This window comes from Neofelis nebulosa, chromosome 9, assembly GCF_028018385.1.
Source record: "Neofelis nebulosa isolate mNeoNeb1 chromosome 9, mNeoNeb1.pri, whole genome shotgun sequence".
Lineage (NCBI taxonomy): Eukaryota > Metazoa > Chordata > Mammalia > Carnivora > Felidae > Neofelis > Neofelis nebulosa.
The window spans coordinates 28955203-28980312 of NC_080790.1; the positions used below are offsets into that span (position 1 = coordinate 28955203).

General features: G+C 36.0%; 1 pseudogene; it reads left to right on the forward strand.

The window, feature by feature from the left end:
* The first annotated feature begins 1345 nt into the window (after positions 1-1345).
* LOC131486178 (large ribosomal subunit protein eL21-like) lies at positions 1346-1828 on the forward strand (annotated as a pseudogene).
* The last annotated feature ends 23282 nt before the right edge of the window (positions 1829-25110 follow it).

The window sequence follows — 25110 nt, forward strand, 5'->3', positions numbered from 1 at the left end:
AGTGTTAAATGTGTGGTGTCATATTTTTAAGTTCCAAAGGTGAGCATAATCAACAAGAGACTGGAGAGAGTGGAATTGATTGCTTAGCAGAATTGTCAAAGGCTGAACAATAGACAATATATGATACAAGAGACCAAAATAAGTTTGCAATAAAAATTTCAGTTACTGTGTTCTAACTTGCATGTGATTTGTGGTCCAGAGGAGAAAAGAAAATGGGGCAGAAGACATAATTCAGGAAACAATAGTTGAAACCTTCACAAATTTGGCGAAAAACAATACACAGATGCAGAAAGCCCTGCAAACCCAAGCAGGATAAATGCAATGAATACCACAAAGAGGCATCTCATATTCAAACTGCTGGAAACAGAGGATGAAAGGAAAATTGTAAACACAGCTGGAAAAAAAACAATACTTTAGACAAAAGGCAAGAAAAGTATGCATGATGTCTGGCTTCTTGAAACAATCACTCCTAGACAATGGAATGACATACTGAAGATATAAAGAAAAAATACTCAATACATAATTCTATATTTAGCAAAAAAAGAAAAGACAAGAAATTTAAAATACAGATGTGATCAGGCAAATAAAATCTAAGATATAGACAACAGACGAGTTAAAAAAAAGTCCTGAAGGAAGACATTCAGAATGAAAGGAAATGGTACCAGAGGAAACTCAGATGGAAGACAATTAGTAATTAAAAATATGTGAATAAATATAAAAAATCATATTCTGCTTTCTGAGTTTCTTTAAAAAGTAGATTTTTTTAAATGTTTATTTATTTTTGAGACAGAGAGAGACAGAGCATGAACAGGGGAGGGGCAGAGAGAGAGGGAGACACAGAATCTGAAACAGGCTCCAGGCTCTGAGCTATCAGCACAGAGCCTGACGCGGGGCTCGAACTCATGGACCGTGAGATCATGACGTGAGCTGAAGTCAGACGCCCAACCGACCAAGCCACCCAGGCGCCCCTAAAAAGTAGATTTTTAATGCAAAGATTATACCATTGCATTTGTAAGATTTATATGACAACAATAGCAAAAAGAATGTAGAAAAAAATAAATGCACCATTGTAAAGTTCTTACTTTGTGCATGAAACAGCCAAATATTAATTCTAGGAAGACCATGAAAAGTTAATGTGTATTATCAACCCTCCATGAACTATTATAGTAAAAAATGCACATCTAAAATGTCAGAGGGATTCAAAGTAAATTTTAAAAACAGAATTAATAAAAAAAAAGTTTGTAGAAGAAGGAAGAAAGGAATATCAAGAGAAACAATAAGGGCAGAGATCAATGAAAGAAAAGAACCTGTCAGCCACACCACCAGATTCCAGGAAGGCACCAAAATGATCAACACAAAGGGAAAGAGAAGAGGCACCTGCTATATGTTCTCTAGACCTTTTAGGAAACAGGGAGTTGTTCCTTTGGAAACATATGTGTGAATCAACAAGAAAGATGATATTGTAGACATCAAAGGAAGGGACACTGTTCAAAATGCAGAGCCCCACAAATGTAACCAGGGCAAAACTGGAAGGGTCTACGGTATTACCCAGCATGCTCTTGGCATTGTCGTAAGCCAGCAAGTTAAGGGCAAGATTCTTGTCAAGAGAAATCATGTACATATTGAACAGATTAAGCACCTGAATAGCCACGATAGCTTCCTGAAGCATGTGAAGGAAAGTGATCAGAAAAAAAAGGAAGCCAAAGAGAAAGGTATTTGGGTTCAGCTGAAGTGTCAGCCTGGCCCACCCAGAGAAGCACACTTTGTCAGAACCAATGGAAAGGAGCCTGAGCTGCTGGAGCCCATTGCCTATGAATTCATGGCATGATAAGTGTAAAAAATAAAAGACCTTAAGACTGTTAAAAAAAAAGGAAGTGATAATAATAATAAAAAATAAAAGTGAGAGAAATATTTTAAGTTACTAATTTTATAATTGAAAAAGGGATATCACTACAAATCCTTATTAAAGCAAAGCAAAATAATAAATAGGAAATCTCATGAACTTTATGCTGTAAATTTTTCTACTTAGACAATTGGTTCTAAAGGACGGACACTATTGCCATCCAGGGCACATTTGATAATGTCTCTGGAGACATATTTAGTTGTCACATGGGAAAGGATCAATAGTATTAATGACATCTGATAGTTGAGGTCAGAGATGCCACTAAATGTCCTATATGTACAGAACAGTCCCCTACAACAAATAATTATCCAGGTCAAAACGTTAATGGTGCTGAAGTTAAGAAACCCTGACATAGATGAAATAGGTAAATCCCACAGAGAACACAGCTGGTCAAACCTGATTCAATAGTAAATAGAAAAACCTGAATATTTGGAAGTCTAATATTGAACGTAATTCATAATCAAATCCCTTCCTACTCACAAAGGTAGAGGCCCAGGGGGTTTTATTGTTAGTTTCTATAACATATGTAAGGAAGAAATAATATCTCATACTAACTTTCTCAAAATTAGGCAGGAAGAAACACAGCTTGACTAGTTCAATGAAGGTAGTATAATGCTGATAATAAACCTGATACAGTCATTGCAAGAAAAGAGAATGAAACACCCATATCCCTCATGAATATAGAAGCAAGCATCCCAAAATAAATACCTAACGGTATATAAAAAATACATTGTGATCACATGAGTTTGTGCCGGTGGTGCAAAGTTGGTTTAACATTAGAAAATCAATCAATGAAATGTATCATATTAGCAGAATAAAGGTGAAAACCAAATATAAATACATACTGAGAGAGAATTTGACAAAATCCAATATCTATTTATTACAAAAAAAAAAATGCCTAGTATAACAAATGGACATTCACAAAAATCCTACGGATTGCATTACACTTAATGGTAAAAAAAAATGTGTGCTTTCTCCCCAACATTTTAAGATGACAAGATTATCTGCTCTAGCTAATTTATTAAACATAGTCTTGTAGGTCCTAAGCAGTAAAATAAGTCAAGATAATGTCCTAAAATTTACTAAGTTTGGAAAACAAGCAGGGGAGCTTTTTTTTTTTTTCACAGATGATATAATTATATAGAAAATTAATTTAAAAACCATGAAAATAAAGCTACTTTAAAACTAAAATGAATTTGGGGCTCCTGGGTGGCTCAATGGGTTAAGTATCTGACTTGATTTTGGCTCAGGTCATTATCTCACAGTTCAGGAGTTTGAGCCCCACATTAAGCTCTGCATTGACAGCACAGAACCTGCTTGGGATCCTCTCTCTCCCTCTCTCTCTCTCTGTCCCTCCCCCTCTCATGCTCTCTCTCTCTCTCTTTCTCTCAAAATAAATTAATAAACATTAAAAAACCCTAAAATGAATACTACAAAGTCGCCACATACAAGGATGATATAAAAAACTGTGTTTTTATATTTAAGAGGCAAACCATTGGAAAATGACATTTGAAAACAATTTATTTTTTTAACGCATTAAAAGAAACGTAAAATAGTTAGGCATGCACTTAACGAGAGACTTGTAAGACCCCTACACAAAAACTAATCAACTTTACTAAGAGAAACTAAGGATAACCTAAACATAAGAATACATGTCATGCTAATTATATTGTTAAGAAGTTGCTTCTCTTCAAATTGATATTTAAGGGAAACTAATTACAATCAAAGTCTCTGCAGAGCTTTTGGTAGAAATGGGCCAGCTGCTTCTAGGAAATCTAGGAAAGCCAATATGATCTTAAATATTAAAAAAAGTTTTGGAGGCATTAATTATCTTATTTAAAGACTTACGATAGGCAGCAATATTTATGACATGTAGTAATGAAATAAGTGCAGCCATGTATCAATGCAACAGAAATAGGAACCTGACATAGACTTACATTCATGGGATCATTTGATTTTTTTCCAAGGTTCCAAGGCAATCTGATGGGGAAAAGGAAGTTCTAAAGTAAGGCTGAAATGAAAATCTTAACCTCCATCTCTGATATATCTAAGAAATAAGGTAATAGTTGTTTTAAATATTCTTCTCTAGGGGTGCCTGGGTGGCTCATTCAGTTAAGCATCCAACTCTTGGTTTCAGCTCAGGCCTTGATCTCTCATTCATGAGTTCAAGCCCCGCATTGGGCTCCATGCTGACAGTACAGAGCCTACTTGGGATTCTGTCTCTCCCTCTCTCTCAGCCCCTCCCATGTGCGCGCTCTCTCTCTCTCAAAATAAATAAATAAACTTAAAAAATATTCTTCTTGGGGCACTTGGGTGGCTTAGTTGGTTAAGCATCTGACTTTTGATTTCAGCTCAGATCATGTTCTTACAGTTCACAGGTTCAAGCTCTGTCAGTACAGAGTCCGCTTGGGATTCTCTCTCTCGTCTCTCTCTGCCCCTCCCCTTTTCGTGCTTGCTCTCTCTTAAAATAAATAAATAAACATTTAAAAATAATTCTATAAATATATATGGATTTCATGTACACATATGTTCAATTTACAAATCTATTAAACTTAACTATTATTAGCAAAATATGGCTACATTCACAGGAGAAAAATTCCTACTTCCACGTCAGGGAAATCTGTAATAAGCAATAGAAGAGCATCATTTTTTTTTTTTTTTGCGATAAGGAGAAATGCCTTAATAAGCAACAAAAACCATACTGTTTTGAAGACATCAGAGAGCTGTAGAGGCAAAGAAGAGTGGGTGAACTAAAATTTTGTGGGACAAAGAACGGTTTTCAACTTCGCTGAGATTGACAGAATTGTTTCCTCCAGGTCTTTGCTTAGTCTGAGTATGGGCTCATATTTGGGGTTGGCCCATCAAATATCTACTGAAGGAAATCCGTTACCTTGCAGTGATGCACCTGTTCTGAAGCATGACTGTGGTGATGGATACGGCAACCGACAGAGTGCATAATAGGTTATACTACCGTCAACTTTGGGTTGAGATAGGGGACTGTAGTTGCTCTGTTAAAACCACAGCTACCTTTCTCCAGTCTGTTTCTCTGTCTCCAACTCCTGCCCACCACTAATGTGTCCTCCACGTCTCTAATTCTGTCATAATATTTTTCCTTTATAATTTTTATAACACTAACATTTGCCTTTTATACCATGAAGAAACACAAAATTTAATAAAATCTTATGCTGTGAACTTTGTGTTTTTTTTTCTTGGCCTGGGTTAGCATATTAGTATTTCATAAATTACTGTACTCGATGTACTCCTCTAGTTTACCCCATGTACTATGAGTATTGCCATCCTCACCTATAGATTCAACTACCATCAGGTTCTGAAAATTTCCATAATTATACCTTTGCCTGCACATTTTCATCTGAGGTTCAGACTGTTTACCACATACCCTGATGGATTTCTTCACAGATATTGTGAAGGCAACTTTCCAAAATGGAAACCATCATCTATCCTCTCTCCTTTGCTCTTCTCTTAAGCACCCCATTTTTGACAGATTTATACAGTCTAAGGTCTTTATATCCAAGTACATGCTTCCAACTACAATTAGAGGCCCGGATTTCTTTCAGTTTTAAATATGTCACCAACTGGAGAGTGGCTATAGGTCTAATGTCTATTTTCTCCCATTATCATTAATCTTTTCCACCATATTGAGGAAAAAGCTCTAATTCATCTGTGGCAAGTCTTTTATTTTACTACTATTTTCTATACCTAGGTTTCTCACTTATGAAATATCTCTATTAAGAATTCTTACAAGATGGAAACAAAATTCATGCATCTACTGAAATGGCATCTAGAAATGCATTGCCTTGCCCTGATATGTAAGGTTTTGGCTGGGATTACTATACCTTCCATTAGCTTTAAGACATTTAACTCAAATGCATTGGACGACTTGTTTCATCATGGGCCTTCAATCCTCTGCTGACTTTAGCCTCACCTTTCCTTACGTTTTAAACATTTTACACAAGGAGGGATATGGGTGCTTAACAAAACTGCTTTGTGTTCAGCAATTTCAAGAGAATTCTAAATGACAAGGCACCCTGAGACCTCTGAGTGCAGAGGAGTTTGGGAAGGGAGACTTTCCAATACTATCCCTTGATATTGAGCATTGATAAATCAAGGACATTAAATATAAAATGTGAGAAAATGAATCATTTTAATAGGCTGAAATGTTTGGAGAAATCTGAGAAACTGAAAATTGAGAATTCCTATGGGGTAGATATGCCTTGAGGAATACTGGGGTCCATAATTATGTCATTAAATATTCTTTTAAAGAAAAATCAAACCCTGTCTTTTGTATAGACAAGAAAGAAGTCATGATAAGTAACGGAAGTAAGTACTTACATTAACTTTTGCATATAATATTTAAAAACAATATTAAATTAATTTTAAAGAGAAAAAAATTGAATTGTTTTTAAAGTTATCTAATAGCAACTGTATAGTAATTAGATTGGCTGGGAACATTTTCTAAAAATTAAGAAAAATATTAAATTCTGTCCTTCTATATGGAAGAGAAAAAAGCTTGTTCAGAATTTGAACAAACAGTGGAGAATAAAAAAAGTGTATTTGAAAAAAATAGCTCAATAGAAATTAGCATGTCTGCCATACTGATATAATTGCCAATAATTTTTGAAATAATTTACTTTGCTATCTTTAAAATTACTGTTATATCCATTACATTCCTTTATATTTGAAACAATTAAGACAGCAAATATTGGCAGTGCCTTTCTTTGTCTAAAATAGTCAAATTGTTGCTAAATCTCTATAATTATTTTTTTTATGAGCTGTTAGGAAGGATGGTCAAATTGTTGGACTAGTATGCCTGATATATTGGAAAGAAGCAGGTTTGAGCATATTCAAGTTCTATCCTACACTACTATTGCTAAAACTTATAATTGCTTTCATTTTAGATGTTCAAAATGTTTAAAAACATTTCTTCTTCACATTACATTTATTTTCTAATCATCTTTATCCTAATTTAATATAATAATGCTTTAATCTATATAGAAATAACCATGTATATATAGGGAAGCACACAAAAATAACAAAAATAAATGTACTTCATGATCAACTTTATGTACATTCTGTGTTTACATGCAGAGAGTGTTTGCATGAAATATGAAATAGCAAAGCGATTGAAAGCTCTTGTCAGAGAGACCAGGGTTTGAATTCTGCCTTTGTCACTTGAGAACTGTGTGGTCTTAATAAGTTTAATTTACTGAGCAACCACTTTGTAAAATGTGGATAATACTGATATTTACCTTTGTTATCATCATGGAATTTCAATCTATCTTAAGACAAGTAATACCAACACACACACACACACACACACACACACACACACACACACTGAGAGTATGATTTACTATGATGAAAATGAGGTTGCTGAGAGGAAAAAAATAAGAATATCTAATTTGGATTGACTGGTCAGGGAATTTTCTGTGAGGAAGTCGCATTTATATGTTTGTTATCTTATGATTGCTATTATTTTTTAAAAAGCTTATTTATGTATTTTGAGAGTGAGAGAGAGAGGGAGAAGAGTGGGAGGGGCAGAGAGAGAGTGAGAAAGAGAATCCCAAGCAGACTCCACACTGTCAGCGCAGAGCCCAATGTAGGGCTCCAATGCAAGAATCATGAGATCATTACCAAGGTTGAAACCAAGAGTCAGATGCTTAACAGATTGAACCACCCAGGGGCCTCTGTGATTGCTATTATTAATGAAAATTAGATCTAGTTCCTGGGATGTCACAGTATATATCAAAAGACATTAAAATGTTTTTTTAAAAGGAATTTTGGTCAAGTTTTTAAAATAAAAAATCCTCAGAATGATCTGCTTATAATGGGGTATAAAATGTATTCCTTTATGCTTTCTCTGTCATGGGTCATGAAGAAGTCAAAAATTTCCAAACCCAGTTGCATTATATACTGTTCTCATGTCCCAACCAGAGTATCTGTTCTTAAACATACCTTAATAAAAAAATTAGTGTAAATTGAAGATACCTAATGGAAGAACTGTTGGGTGATAGTAAGGATTTGTATATAATTTGAAATGAGAGTCAGTTATAGAAATTGGAGATATTTAACTTAGAAAAGAGAAAATTTGAGGCAAATTCTGTAATTGCTAGAAAGATTTGAAGAGCTAGCACATCAAAAAGCAGGTATACAAATTCCCTAAAGCTCAGATTTCAAAAACAGGTCTGAAAAATTTAAATTATAAAGCAGAGAAATTTGGTTTATTATTAGGAAAATATCACTAATAAATAAGCAGTCTGGAAATTGAATGGACTGTCTTGCAAAAACAGCAAATGCCCTGCCATCATAGATTTTCAACCTGAAGACACATATTGCCATAAAAACTATCTAGTTTAAAATAACATAGAAGAAACACATACTTTGTGCAGAAAGTACACGACTTCTAAAATAACTCTCGGGTGGCCTATGCCTTCAATGACATTATGCTATCTTTATTTTTCGTCTCCATTCTGTCACCAAATCTTCTTTTTGTCTAATGTTTATTTTTGAGAGAGAGAGAAAGAGATAGAGTGTGAGTGGGGGAGGAGCAGAGAGAGAGAGGGAGACATAGAATGCAAAGCGGTCTCTGGGCTTTGAGCTGAGCTGTCAGCACAGAGCGCTAAGTGGGGCTCGAACCCACAAACAGTGAGATGACGACCTGAGCCAAAGTTGGACGCTTAACCGACTGAGCCACCCAGGCACCCTGATCACCAAATCCTCTTAATTGTATCTATACAGTACCTAATGTTTTCCCTTTCTTTCATGAAAGTATATTATGAAAAAGTGTTAAAAACGTGGCATACAGATGAAAAGAGAATATATGCCAAAGATTTACTTAACTTATTAATCAGGAAACTTGGCTGAATGGTAAAGTTGGTTCAAAACAGAACTCAAAAAAACAGATTTTATATATACCACCAGAAAAGGAACACTAAAACAAGTGTGCAAATCTAGAGACAAAATGATTAACGTCTTGCATGGCAATAAACTAACTTTGGGGTTTTATTTTTACTGGACAGAGAAAATTTGTACCTCAAGTAGACAAAAACTACACATGGTCCCATAACTTTATAGAGTCTATATTCTAATCAATAGTAAATATCAGGTCAAACAAGTATACATGACCCTAGATAATTAAACAGCTCTAATAGTCCAAGGGTGGGCCTGTTAGACGATGTTCCAGTATAATATTAAGGATTTACAATACTTCTTGTGCTGTAATTATAGGTTTTGGATGTTTTAACATTTTCATTTCCCAATATAACTCTTATACTCTGTATCATTTATCATGACAAATTTCATAGGAAATAGTCATCTTTTAGTGTTCACACCGAGATCCGTCATGCTCAAGACTAATTTTCATTTCATCTTTCTTTGAATTTATTTTTCTCTGAACATCTAAAGTATATATTGTTGACGCTACATCAATCAATTATATATTGTCAAATATTCATTCAGCAGTTTCGTTTTCCTTTGTTAATGTAACATATAAACAAAATGAAAATAAAACCCTCATCTTTTGCTTGACAATTTTGATGTACATTGGGAAAACCTGATAACAGAAGCAAGAAATAAGTCGACAGAGTGCATCTAAAATAATTTTTTAATTCTTTTTAATGTTTATTTATTTTTTAGAGAGAGAGAATGACAGAGCACGAACAGGGGAGAGGCAGAGAGAGAGGGAGACAGAGAATCTGAAGCACGATCCAGGCTCTGAGCTGTCAGCACAGAACTTGATGCGGGGCTCGAACTCACAAACCGTGAGATCATGACCTGAGTCGAAGTCAGATACTTAATTGACTGAGCCGCCCAGGCACTCATAAAGTAGTTTCCTTTTTTTTTAAGGTTTTTATTTTTATTTTTGAGATAGAGAGAGAGAGAGGGAAAGAGAGAGACAAAGCGTGAGCAGGGGAGGGGCAGAGAGAGAGGGAGACAGAATCCGAAGCAGGCTCCAAGCTCTGAGCTGTCAGCACAGAGACTGACGCGGGGCTCAAACTCACAGACTGTGAGATCATGACCTGAGCCAAATTCAGACTGAGCTACCCAGGCGCCCCAGTAATTTCTTAATGCAAAACTGAAACAAGAACATTGTCATTTTTGGTGCTAATAATATTACTATAAAAATGTCAATAATCAATTTTCTCTGGAAGACAGAGTTCAGCAAACCTGAAATTATCTGTGTCAATACTATTTAAGATAAATCACAAAGTTTCAAACTCCATTGTTTAGAAGTCAGTTTTGATCTACACATTTCTGCCACGTAGTCAGCCAATAATACCATGGCTAATAATACCATGGGCCAGATTTTCTCCCCACCTTCCCCACCACCTAGCCTCAAGAGATATAATATTCTAGCTAGAGAAGAGAAAATAGAAGGCAGAGCCACAGGACAATTTTTCACTCTTATGAAAAAATACTGTTTAATTTGAGGAAACAAGATTTATTAGATAATAAGAAATAACACCATGTGGGTATTGGAGAGAGTATACCCTTGGTGCAGACAGACACTGGGAGGTTGAGACTTGTGGGACAATATCTGCTTGAAGATGCATAAAACACTCTAAATTCAAATTAAGAGAATCATAAAATTTCCTTAAATATTATCAGGGAAATTAACAACAAACAGCAAAGAGTGCTGAGCTAATTGATCATAACTTCCAATTTTTTTAAAGTTTTTATATATAGATATTTGCATGAACTAACTTGCAAATGCACTGTTTTTCTATTTTGAAAAACATGATAAAACACTTATTGCATTCAGCAAAAACAGCAGCGTAGATCAGATTCCACAAATGGTTATGCGGCAATCAGGTCCTCAAAGGAGGCAAAGGTTCTTTTGAGATCTCTGTTCCGGGACCTTCTCATGTAAGATTCATTCTCAGTCTGATCTTCTCGGGGTTACAAAATGGGTAAAATTCCAGTCTTCAAATTCAGCTTGAGGATGATAATCAAAAGAATGAAGGGGATATATCTCCTGCTATGTTACTTTGTTTGTAAAATTATCCCTCGAATCCCAAATAGACTCCCAACCATATCTTACAGCACAGTTCTAGATCGCGTGTATATTTATTTTATTAAAAAAAAAAAACTTTAATAGAAGTATAAAATGAATGCAGTTTTGTGTTTAAAGTTCACTAATATTTATTATCATTCTTTATGACTTTACATATGTGTATACCAAGATAATCGACATCCAAATAAAGAACAAGCAATATCAAGCAAATACGATTTTCTTTGATGCATCTGAGCCAAAACCCTCCTGAGAAGCAACCAATATTCGGACTTTTAACACCTTTAGTTTTGCCTGTATTTAACTTGTATGAAATCATAACAATTATTCTTTTTTATACTTTATTTCCTTCGCTCAACATTTTATCAATAAGACTCAGCCATGTTACCGCATATAACAGTAATCGGGTATTCATAATGCTGTGTGATATACGATTTTGCAAATATACCACAAAATATAAATTGCATTGCTCTTGGACCTTTTATTTCCGTTTGGGCTATAATAATGAATAAAGCATTAGTATTACTTTTGTTTTAGCATTTCAACTGTCTTTTATAGAATTATGTTAAATGAGGAGAAAAAAAGTCTTATATTTACCTGCATAGTTGCCATTTGTGGTCCTCATTATTCCTTTGGGCAGATTGGAACTTGTACTGTCATTTCCCTTCAGTTTGAACAATTTCTTCTATTACTTATAGTGTAGGTTTGCTGGTGACTAGTTCCTTTGACTTCGATTTGTCTGTAGAAAGCTTTACTTCACCTTCATTTTGGAAGGATATTTTCACCGGGCAGAGAATAACAGGCTGAAAGTGTTTTTGTTTTTTCTGACATTTTTGTTTGCTGCGCTTAGTTTCTACCAAGATGTCAGAGGATATTCTTATCTTTTTGTTTTCCCTTATATTTACTTTGTTCTGTCTGCATTTATGTTCTTCACGTTACTGCTGGTTTTCAGAAATGTGATTTTGATGAGTTTGTGTGGGGGTTTCTTTGGGTTTCTTGCTGGGGCGTAGTTGAGTTTCTCAGTTCTATAGGCTTATAATTTTCATTATTTTTTTTTTAAAGTATTTCTTGTTTCTCCAAATGTCACCTTTTTCGGAAACATATGTTAGACTACTTGATGCTGCCTCATAGGTGACTAAGACTTGGCTAATGATTTTTCAGACTTCTTTATTTCTGTACTTCAGTTTCAGTCATTTCTATTGCTGGGTCTCAAAGTTCACTTTTGTAGTGTCTAAACTGCTGTAGTATCTAAACTATTCAATGCAGTTTTACTTTGGATATTGTACATTTCAAAATAACTCCACTTGGTCTTAATGGTCTATGATTCCCTCATTATTTTCACATTGTCTCTTAAATCCTTGAGGATATTTATTACAGTTGTTTCAAAAAAAATTTCCCCCGCAAATTCTATCATTACTGTTGATTACCTATTGATTACATTTCCTCATTATTTAGATCACATTTCGCTCTGCTGCCTCTGTCCAGTTTTTTTTTTTTTCCACAGTGAATGCTGAACAATAGGTACGCTATGTTGTCGAGTGTCTGTATTTTATTATTTGTCTTTAAAGAGTATTGTTCTGGCAGATAATTGTGTAACAGTTAAGTCAGCTTGGTACATTCAAGGCATGGTTTTATACTTAGTTAGATGCTTCTATAGCAGCCATTACCCTGAGGATTATTTAATATTATTCTTCAAGAGCTGAATGTACTGAATGTCCTGGGTATTCAATGAAGTTTCTCAATTATAGCTGCTAAGAATTTGAACATCTCCTTCAGGCTACAGATCCCCAGCAATGGTTCTTTTTCTGGCTTCATGGAACGTCACCCTACCTGTGAGTAGCTTTGAATTCTGGAAAGTCTCAAGGGTCCCCCTACTGAAATTTGTAAAGCTCTTTCTCTGCTTAGCTCCCTCCTTTCCAGCTGCCAACCCCACCCCCAATTTGATTTTTGTCTCCTTAACTCAGTGAGACTGTCATGCTCCACTGGATCTTTTCTGTTATATCATCAGAAATGCCTCAGGTCAGAAAGTTAGGAAGATTATAGAGTTCCCTTAGTTTTTGCTGTTGTTGTTGTTGTCTCAGAAGTAACTTTCACCACCTGCTAGCTCTCCCTGAAAAGAGTTGTTTCATATACTTTGTCCAGTTTTCTATTTCACTGAAAGCTACACTCTTTAGCAGCTGTTTTAAAATCCTTGTTTGCTAACTCTAAAATCTGGCTTAGATCTAAGTCTGCTCTTTTTTTTTTTTTTTAATTTTTTATTTTTTTTGTTTTTGTTTTTGTTTTTGTTTTTTTTTATTTTTTTTATTTTTTTATTTTTTTTTATTTTTTAATATATGAAATTTACTGTCAAATTGGTTTCCATACAACACCCAGTGCTCATCCCAAAAGGTGCCCTCCTCAATAGCCATCACCCACCCTGCCCTCCCTCCCACCCCCCATCAACCCTCAGTTTGTTCTCAGTTTTTAACAGTCTCTTATGCTTTGGCTCTCTCCCACTCTAACCTCTTTTTTTTTTTTTTTCCCTTCCCCTCCCCCATGGGTTTCTGTTACGTTTCTCAGGATCCACATAAGAGTTCCGGAAGATGGCGGCGTAGGAGGACGCTGGGCTCACCGCGCGTCCTGCTGATCACTTAGATTTAACTAAGTCTGCTCTTATGACTTCTTCTCCCGATTGCCATTCACATTTGTCTGCATCTTAGCATATTTCATAATTTTTGGGCTGTACGATGGCTATTATGTACAAAGGAACCATGAAGACTGAAAATAATATTTCCTTCCCGGGAAGAATACGCCATTCCTTCCCCCCCCCCCCCCCCCACCGCGTTTGGCATCTAGTTGGAATACCTCAATCCAAACACAGAGTGGACTGGTTTGAGGCTGAGTGGAAAATAAAGTTAGGCTTTGTCTACATATTTTCCAGTAATCTGGAGGACAAAATCTACCATGGGCTTGTTTAACCTTCCACTTAGCCTAATTATCTTTTTCAAGTGCCATGACACTGGGGGCAATCTCATGCCTTTTAGGTCCTGCCTTCCAGACTCCTGTAATGTTCAAGCTTTCAGAAGATTTTCCTTGGGGTAAAGCAGCCATGTGCTAGTGTATACACTTGATTCTGACCCATCATAACAGCCTATTCATGAAAAAGCTCTTTTGTGCTAAAGATTCTCAGAGTGTTGCCATTAGGGGAAACTGAGTAAAGGCTGCATGAAATCTCTCTGCATTACTTGTGACAATGAAGTATAAACTTACAATTATCCCATAATAAGAAGTTTAATTTTAAAAAAGTATGTATAATATATAGATAAGGAATATTTAAATATCTTACAAACTTATTTATATGTGATAAAATATATGTCACAAATAAATATACCACGTATAAAAGTATATAAATATATGCCACAAATAAATGACTATATATGCATTCAAACACATTTACCCTTAAGCTTTTTTCTATGAATGTCTGTCTTGATGAGCTAATGATTTAAACACTATACATTTCTTTTCATTGGGCCACTGTCCCTGTGTACCATTCTTTGCACTGGAATAGAACTTAATGTTTTAAAAAATAAACAAAAAATATTTAAATGAATGTGGAATTTATATATATCAGTAAATATTATGTAAATACCCAATAAATGATGCTTGTATTATTCATCTTTTTTGAATTGAACAAGTTTCTAAAATTATAATGACAATAATCAATTTTCATTGAGAAATTAAAATAAAAATTCATGAGTCCACAATAGTGAGAGATTAGAAACTCAAATTGCTAACAGAAACATAATCTATGTGCTTGTTAACAATATACTACATATGGTAGTTATAATGTGAATACAAATACCACAGAAATCTGGGCCAGATTTAAAAAAAAATACAACTAGTCCTAAGTAGGCCAGGCTCAGGTTTAATTCACATATTAACCTTTTTTTTTTTTCTTCCATCATCCTCTTATTTATTTTAACTATATATGTAAGCCCCCTAACTCCTTCCCAGTAAAATATGACAGTCATCCAATGGACAACTAAAATCTGTGCTACCCCCTAATTACGAGAGCACGCCAGGGTCTCCTGCCTTTATTATCTCACTTTGTTAACAGCTTGGTTTCTTTGGTATCTTAAATATCCTCTATTCTGCTGTAGCAGGTGCTAAATGGCAAACTTTTTTTCATGACAAATGTGTTGACTGATGCTAATAGATGGTGTTCATGAAAGCATTTAAGGACCAGCAGGGCATAGGGACTTCCCAATATGGATATTATGCATAATGTGAAAGACTTATATAAGGAACCCGTACCCTGTGGCTAGAAACCTGTGGCATCAGTGGTGTATACCAGCTAATTATCAGCCTTGGAAATAAGGATACTGCTTATTGTTTACTATTTTCCAGGTTTCAATACATGTACATTGTTATTCTTCCTGAGAGTACTGGCATTTCAACAAAGATTGTACAACTACGTCATATCTTCACCAGGGAGAAGTACAACTGCCTGATAGTAGGAACAATTCCTTGGGCAAGTGTGCCTTTTAACACTCCTCAAATCACTCTCTATAAATGGTTCCTACTCTGTTAAATCCAAAGTAATGGTCCTCAACTCCTTGGCCTCACACCAGCATATTCCTGAGCTATGACTGGGCTACAGATTTAACTAATTGTATCAGAACTCTTGGGGGTGTGAGTAAGGCATCAATAATTTTAAAGCTCCCCCAAGTAAGTCCATGATGCATTAGAAGTTGAAAAACTGTTCTAAGCTGCCTTTTTACTGTTCTAAACTGCCTCTGGGAGCTCATTTCTAGACATTTAGGATATTTTCTTAGAAACCTGTGATAAACTTATTTTTCAGATATACTCCTTTCCTCTAGTTGATTCATATCTCTAGAATTTTTTACTTACCAAGGTTTTGTCTATATTGTCTTGCGTGTGTGTGTGTGTGTGTGCACACGCTAAGATGTTCTTATAGGTTTTCCACAGGTGATCATTTACACAAAATTAAAAACCATATGTTTGGTTGAATCACTTATTCATATTCTTCTTTATCTCCTGGTCCACCACATACAATGTGCTTACATATTTTAGAGATTTAGTTGATTCCATAAACTTTATAATCTCTTCTACTTGATCTCTTTTAGTTACAGATCAGACATTGGTTTTGACTATTCACATGTTAAGAAAATTCCAGGGTTTGGGGGAGAATCCTCCTCCAGGCCAGCATTTCCTACAATACATAAGAAAAGAATTAGAAAACCTGGCACAGGGGCACCTGGGTGGCTCAGTCGGTTAAGCGGCCAACCTTGGCTCAGGTCATGATCTCACGGTCCGTGAGTTTGAGCCCCGCGTTGGGCTCTCTGCTGACAGCTCAGAGCCTGGAGCCTGTTTCAGATTCTGTGTCTCCCTCTCTCTCTGCCCCTCCCCTGTTCATGCTCTGTCTCTGTCTCAAAAATAAGTAAATGTTAAAAAAAAATTAAAAAAAAAAAGAAAGGAAAACCTGGCACAAGGTCGTGAGTGTAATTCAGGGGGAGTCTTCCCCAAAATACAATCTTGGAAATGAATCCACTCTAGATCCTTCATATATTATGGACTATGATTCTCTAATTTCCTTGTATTTTTCCTCCCTACTTCCTCCTAAACTACAATTTTATTACCGTCAATTTCATGGAGTTTTCTCATTATGCTGATTGGATTTCTTTTCCTCTTACTTCAGATATCCGTAGTCTTAGAATATCCATAATTCATGATTACTTTTGATTTCCAAAACAGTGATTTCTCTTAGACTTATGGTGAGGAAAGTATACTTTATGCAGTGATTCTTGATGTGTTTGAAAGATTACAGGTTTCCTAAAGATTCTGATTCAATTCCAAGGGATGTGGAGACCATGCTCAAGGAGAGACAATGTTTAGTGGGAAATACTGATTGGCAGTAGCAAAGCTGAGAACAGGTACGGGTGGAAAGGAGCTAGTTTCTGACTTTTAAAGGACAGGCATTTAATTATCATGTCACCAGTCAAGTTGCTTTTAGTTTTTTCTTCCATTGTCTGTAGTTCAATAACTTCTCAAGGGAAGATTCCTCCACCTTTGGAATTTCCCTGAGCGATGAGGTAGACGTTTTGTGCTTTACCTTATGTGCTTCACAACATAGTGTTAAAAATTTAGCAAGATAATCCATTCGATGCAAAAAGCACAATGTACTGTCTGATGATGATTGTCTGAGCTCTGGACATCAGTCTTCTGTCTGTATTTTCAAAGCCCTGATGCTGGCATACAACGTACCATGGTGCTATCACATTTCTGTATGGCTTGCTAGCAAAGGCACTGACTGTCTTTTTTGTCAAGACTATGTTTTCAAGGATGTTTGTATAGCAAACAGCCTTTGGAGATATTGTGTCTATGTCCACAGCCAAGGGCAGATTTGTTTACTGTTCAGTATAATGTCAGTGTAAAAATAATGTCTCCCTGTGGGGCAAAGGGCAAGTTTGTTTACTGTCCACTATAAACTCAGGGTTTCTCTTTTATAATGCAGCCCACTGCATGTGCAGGTGTCACCTGGCCCTCTTTACCTCACCCTGTGGGAACTGGAGGTCAGGGAAGCTACAAATGATGATTTTCTGGTCATCGCTATTAATGAGTAACAAACTACCCTCTGTCTATGACCCAGGAAGCTCACTTGTGTGGAAAGCTCCAGGTCCTTGCTGAATTGTATATAAAGTTTATTCTAAAAAATTTACTTTAATGCTTTTAATGATTCTAATAGTCCTGGATAAACCACATTAGGTGAATTTAAGAGAACAAGTATTTCCTGGAATATGCCATATATTAAAAATGCATTTAACTATAAATGAAACATAGGTCTGGATTCAAGTATGGATGTTCAGAGAAAGTAAACCAGGTGCAGGGGATAATTATAGTATGAAGCTGCTTTAAGAAATACTATAAAATACTTATACTGAAATAAAATAGAAGTTCAAAGGGATTATTTCCTTTTTGAGGGAAATGAGCAAAGGTACACAGATGGTCTATAATGGATAGGCACTGGTCAGGATGTTATAAATATTTGCAAGATAATTGGATATATCTGCCAAAAATGAATTCATTTTTCTTCCACTTCTCTTTATCTTCTTCTCCCCCCCCCCACACCGTCCTTGTTCATCTTCAGATTTCAACATCCAGTGTGTAATGGTAAGGGTGTAACATTTGTAATATTAAGGCAATGATCTTTCTGGACTTAAGAATGTTTGATGAAGCATCAGACCGACTTACTTCAACTCTGATAATCTTGATTATCAACAAAAAAGTGCTTCCTTTGTTTCAAATGCGTGCCCATGGCCATTTAAAATCTGTAATTTAGTGAAAGACTGCTTTTTCCACTGAGGTTGTTAATAAACTAAAACCTGAAAAATTCTATGCTCAGAGCATTGCAAATTCTTTTTTATTACATAGGTTTTATTTTATTGTTTGGTATTATAAGTATGTGACTCTCAAAGTAAAAATCCATGTGTAATCATTTATTTTTGTAGCTATATTATTTACACTGTGACTAGACCAGGCAGGTGCTTAAAAATACTTAGATAAGGCAAGAAATACAATCATCAAAGCAACTTTGGGCACATATTTCACTAAGGAGTTCATTTACTGAAGAAGAACAACAAAAACTTTAAATGATTGTTTTGGCAAAAAAACAAACACAAAAATATCTGAAATTCTGATGAGAAACAGAAAGCCACAGTTGAAGTATTCAATTCATCATCCAGCTGACTTTGGTGACTACATAGCACACATGTGGTAACATACAAAGCACTAAAGAGCATCTAGGTTCTAGAGCCATGCTCTCTCACTCCACTGACCTACTGGATGACCTACTGAAGTCATGACTTACTGAAGAGGCATCATATATAACAGTCCACAGCAGAGCTAATGCAGTCTGCCAGAGTCTAACCCCAGCTCTAGTGCTTATTAGTTTTGTGGCCTGAGAAAGTCATCCTACCTCTCCAAGCCTCATTTACCTCACCTACTATAAGAACTTCCTCACAGGGGCTCCTGGGTGGCTCAGTTAACCATCCAACTTTGGCTCAGGTCATGATCTCATGGTTCATGAGTTGGAGCCCCACTCAAGCTCTCTGCTGTCAGGCGGGAGCCTGCTTCACATCCTCTGTCCCCCTCTCTTTGTCACTCCCCTACTCGTGTCCTCCCTCTCTCCCTCTCCTTCTCCCTGAAATAACTAAACATTAAAAAATATTATAAAATAAAATGAATATAAAAGATCTTACTCATAATGCTATATGAAATAATATATGGAAACTTCTTTGCAGACTTTCTAGGACATAGAATAACATTTGGTATATATTAGCTGCTATAATTAGCCATTAACAAGATATTCTGTGTGTATGCTAAACACATGGCCTTTCCCTTCAAACATACTTACTTCCAAAAGAATATTTCAACTTGAAGAGGATAAAAGATGTATGTGCAATGCTAAAGATTGTCTCATAAATATTAAAGGATTGGTTAAAACGGTATATCTAGTTTTGCTAATGCTATATGAGCTATAATTTCTACATTTCCAGTCTTTTATGCATATGAATGCATGTGATAATTCTTTCCTTGATATAAAGATATTCATTTAGTGTGCCTGCAAATACTGATCATTCAGTGGTGTTCAATTTATGGAGAGCTCCCTTCACAATTTCTTTTATACATCTGCTTTCATTCTTCAGGTGGCTGGCCTTATGGATAATATATCATACACCATGCATCCCTATAATTGTTGGATGGCCTGGTTCACCAACAATTCAAATCAAGATAATGCAGTCTAAGAGTTAAGAGAATGAATTGATTTGATGGTGCTCTATTAAATCAATTTAGGCTACCATAAAAGTAGCTGTAAAAGAAATTTCAGTACTTTATGGTTGCTGGAATTCTATGACCAGTATCTCTTGAGAAGACGGCAGCTTCCTCTAGATCAATATATAAATCTGAGTGGTATTCCAAATTTTGTTTCTGCCACTTTCAACTTAGAGGCCATGGGCTTGCTTTCAGCTAAAATCCAATAGAATAAAAAAGCTTCCCTATAAAGGATTCTCAAGGAATGAACCTTCTGAAGAACTGAGGCATTTGGTTCTAGTGTATGTCATTGTAGCAGGTGTTCAATAAAACTTTTCTGAATTATTCTGTTTACATTCCTATCCACAAATGACAGCATTTAACTATAGACGTAATGGACTGCAGTAAGGTAGGCTCCAAATTCAAATGCCAACATGGTCTAGGACAGTAATGTACATGATTATATCTTTCTTTTTCTTTATTTTCTTTCTTTCTTTTCTTTTCTTTCTTTCTTTCTTTCTTTCTTTCTTTCTTTCTTTCTTTCTTTCTTTCTTTTTTTAACTAGATGATTTGGAGATTTTTTTTGACTAGATTCTTTGAAGAAGGATAGCTGCTCTTTACCTCTTTCAAGTGTTGCCATATAGGAATATGGATCCAGTTTTTTTCAGATGCATCATCTTTTTTTTTTTTCCAACACTTTTTATTTATTTTTGGGACAGAGAGAGACAGAGCATGAACGGGATAGGGGCAGAGAGAGAGGGAGACACAGAATCGGAAACAGGCTCCAGGCTCCGAGCCATCAGCCCAGAGCCTGACGCGGGGCTCGAACTCACGGACCGCGAGATCGTGACCTGGCTGAAGTCGGACGCTTAACCGACTGCGCCACCCAGGCGCCCCCAGATGCATCATCTGAAGATATGCTACATGTCCAGATTTTTATTGGAATTATTTTAATTATTGTGTAAATGTAACAAATGAAGTTTGTTAGTTCTTTTTAGTAAGTTTTGCTGAAGCAAATCAGTCCCCAGTTGGACAAAATGATGTTGGTTAATAAGACTTCATCTCAGTGGATTGATGTTCTTATGAGTTTCACATTTGGCATGGGCAGATATTGTTGCCCGGACACCTCATCTCCACCCTCCTGGTTGACACCTTGAACAACACAACCATTAAAACACAACCTCAAGGGATGATTATGAAGTCATTATTTACTGAAGACTAATTAGTAAGTCTATAAAAATAGATGACTTAAGGCCATGAATGGCAAAAAGTAGTTTATAAATAGATGGTTTTCAATGGAATCTGAATTTCAAAATCTTACTGAGAAATAAATAGGCAGAAGAAATAAAGAATACCAGTGCAGGGGGAATGTATTATTTAAAAAAAATGCCAGAGTTTGGACAAACGTCACAGCCCTCAAAAGTCAACCCTTCTCCCTACAACCCAGCAATTGCACTACTAGGTATTTATCCAAGGGATACAGGTATGCTGTTTTGAAGGGGCACATGCACCCCAATGTTTATAGCAGCACTATCAATAATAGCCAAAATATGGAAAGAGCCCAAATATCCATAAACGGATGAATGGATAAAGAAGATGTGGTATATATATACAATGGGGTATTACTCAGCAATCAAAAAGAATGAAATCTTGCCATTTGCAACTATGTGGATGGAACTAGAAGGTATTAGGCTAAGCGAAATTAGTCAGAGAAAGACAAATATCATATGACTTCACTCATATAAGGACTTTAAGATACCAAACAGATATAAGGGAAGGGAGGCAAAAATAATATAAAACGGAGGGGGACAAAACATAAGAGACTCTTAAATATGGAGAATAGAGGGTTACTGGAGGGGTTGTGGGAGGGGGGATGGGCTAAATGGGTATGGGGCATTAAGGAATCTATGCCTGAAATCATTGTTGCACTAATATGATAACTAACTTGAATGTAAATTTAAAAAAATAAATTAAATTAAACAATTTTTAAAAAGTCAACCCTTCTCACACAAATTTGGAGGTTAATCAATAGCTGGAAATGATCATACAAAAAATGGCAATGAAACCAAGTGAGGTTTTCAGCACTGCACATAAGAGCTGTGAGAATTCAGTTTCTTGGTGACATCTAATTAGCAACCCAAACTGCCTCCCAGTTCATTATAATAAAATACTACTCTTCTCTGAATGTATTAAGATGATAAACCGTCAGAATAAAAGAGCATCTGGGGCTCATTCACTCATTTAATAAGAATATATTGATTTTTTTTCTGGGCCAAACACTAGACTAGGGGCTGAAAATATATCAAGGAGCCCCTCCAAGAAAAGGTCTCTATTCTTGAAACAGTTAATTCTGACAAAAAGTATAAATGTAGGTGGTATGGAGATTTGTCTTTATGTCTTCTTTCTAAGGACTCAGTTTTGGAAATAGTACTGCCTTATTTTTTTTAACCTAAATATCATTTTACCTGAAAGGTAGATCAACCCTATAGACACCCATCACCAAAAAAGCATTATTTGTCTTCTATTGTCTACACAGAAGGTTGGTTAAATGTAGAGATTCATCAGTGATTATGACAAGGTATTGTTTCTGAACAATACCCACAAAGAGTAAGTGAGTATAATGATTGAGAGGGGCTTCTTCCAGAATCATAGTTCTTCCAGAGGTCTGGAAGTTCAAAAAATGCAAATGGATAGATAGACCTTTTTTGCCTAATAAAATTATTAATTTAGATATAAATATGTAATAATATAAAAACAATATTAATATGTAACAAATGAAACAAAGCAAGACAGGTCACAGTGTTTTCCCTTTTTTTATTTTATTTTTAATTTTATTGATTTTGAGAGAGAGAGAGAAAAAGAGTGAGTGGGGGAGGGGCAGAGAGAATCATAAGCCGGTTCCATGCTGTCAGCGCAGAGACTGACACATGGCTTGAACTTGTGAACCATGAGATCATGACCTGAGTTGAAACCAAGAGTCAGATGCTTAACAGACTGAGTTACCCAGCTACCCAGGCACACAGCACAGTGTTTTTCTAAAACCAATCAAACAGGTTTTGTTTTGTTTTGTTTTGTTTTGAGTCTTGGATAGAGAATGATGTTCTAGGTTTTTTCTAAGCAATTGGACCATACCAGTCTCCAGGTGATATTTTCATTACCAATCTCTATTGTCCCTTTTAAGCAGGAGGCTGTGATGGTTCCGTATCAAGCATGAACAAGTAAATTTATCCTGAGAAAAAAGTTTTGAAAATATTTCTTTAGAACATTAATGTACTGGTCGGGTGCCTAGGTGGCTCAGTCGGTTAAGCATCAACTCTTGGGTTCAGCTCAGGTCATGAACTTGCAGGTGCTGAGTTCAAGCCCCATGTTGGGCTCTTCACTGACAGTGCAGAGCCTGCTTGGGATTCTCTCTCTCTCCCTTTCTCTCTGTACCCCACCCACCCCCCCCAATAAATAAACAAAATTTAAAAATCTAAAAAAAAAAAAGAAGAATGTCAGTATATTTTCCACTTGGCTTGGCATATTTTTAGTAGGATTTGAGGTCTTATGAGAATCTGCTGATGCTAAAAGTAAACCAGTACTTTGCTTGATTTATTCACTAACCAGTAATTAGTACACACCTGCTTTGTCACAGATAAAAAGAAATCCTTGCACAGGTGGATTTTGCTGTTTAGTCAGTAGAGGCAGAAAATAACCAACCAACTAACTGTTATATAAAAATATACAGTATATGAAAAGGGAAATAAGTTAGGAAGGCATATAAAGAAAAATAAGGAGTATATGAGTGCTGGATTGCACAACTCTACAGAGGGGGGGAAAGGAATGCATTGCCAAAAAATAAACATATTTGAGCAGATACTTGAAGATGGGAGGGATAAGTCTGGCAGCCATCAAGGAGAAGGGGTCCTGGTCAGAAGGAAAGTAAAAATGAAAGAGCAGGTATGTGCTTGATATGGCCAAAGAACATCAAGGAAGAAAGTGTAATTTGAACGTCGTAAATAGTTAGCACACGGGAGGGTTGTGGGAGATGAAACCAGAAGTGGTGTTGAGCCAGACCATGAGAGGCTTATAAAGCCACTGAAAGCACAGCGACTTTTATGCTGGGGAAGATGGGGAGCTATCGGAGGGTTTTGACATCCCAAGTGACCTCTCCTGACTCATTCTGAAATGATCACTCTGTGTACTGTGAGGAATTAAACTACAGGGACAAAGCATGAATACGGGACTCCAGTTAGGTTTTTGCATTAATCCAGGTGAGATATATTGGTAGCATCTAAAAGTCTGGGAGCAGCAGAAGATGTTCGTCAGTTCAAGGTCATATTGAGACACTTATTAGACTTTCAAATTGAAGGTCCAATAGATAGAAGTCATACAAGCCTAGCTTTGAGGGAAATCGTCTGGACCAGGGATATAAATTTGGCACATAGCCAGGGTTCACATAAGTATATTGAATCATTGAGTGAATATCCATGTGGAGACAAGTTAATTTTGCAGTGACTTACCCAATACAGGAAGTAAATAATAACATACCTATGTGTCAAGTTACTGTTGCTGGGTTTTTTGTTGTTTGTTTGTTTGTTTGTTTTGTTTTGTTTTTAGATGCTGGCCATGAGTTTGTTTTAACAAAAATATAATAAGGAATCTGTCTGGACCATGAGCAGGAAGGGAATCTTTTATATCTCTAATTCTAATCTTAGGACACATCCTGAGAGAGAGAATCAACAAGTAAAAGTGTTTCAAAACACTGTTAACATAACTTTCATAGTAGAAATATCAAATTATATTGTCACTAGGAGAATACTCAAGTTGTATCTCTACCTTGGCCAGAACTTGGTTTCATTATTCTTGGGTTTTCTTTCATTTATCACTAAATGGATGAGAAAAGTTATTCATTAGGGCAACAGGTGATTAGGACACTTTCTTTATAAACACTCATCAAATGTGGATAGTGTTTGTTTTAGTCATCTTGGGATGTTGTAACAAAATACCAAGGTGCCTTCTGATTCAGTTTCTGGCTTCCAGATGGCTGCCCTCTCATTACATCCTCAACTGAAGAGCCTCACAGACAAAAGACAGTAGAGTTCTGGTCACTACTTGAAGTCAGAGGTTTGTTTAGAATTTCTTGTCCTGAAACTTCCTCCCATACATTTGTAGAAAGGTTGGGAATAGCCTGTGATTAACTGCAGTCTAAGACTATGGCTTGTCCAAACCTCCTTACCTGGGAAAGTGAGAAGAAGCAGAGTCCCAAAACAAGGACCGAGGCACAATACACTGCTGGTTCGCTCCGATCTTCTCCCTTCCCCATTTCTTACATATTTATTTTTACTGTGAGCCACTCACTTCCCATAAAATTGTATTTATGGAAAAT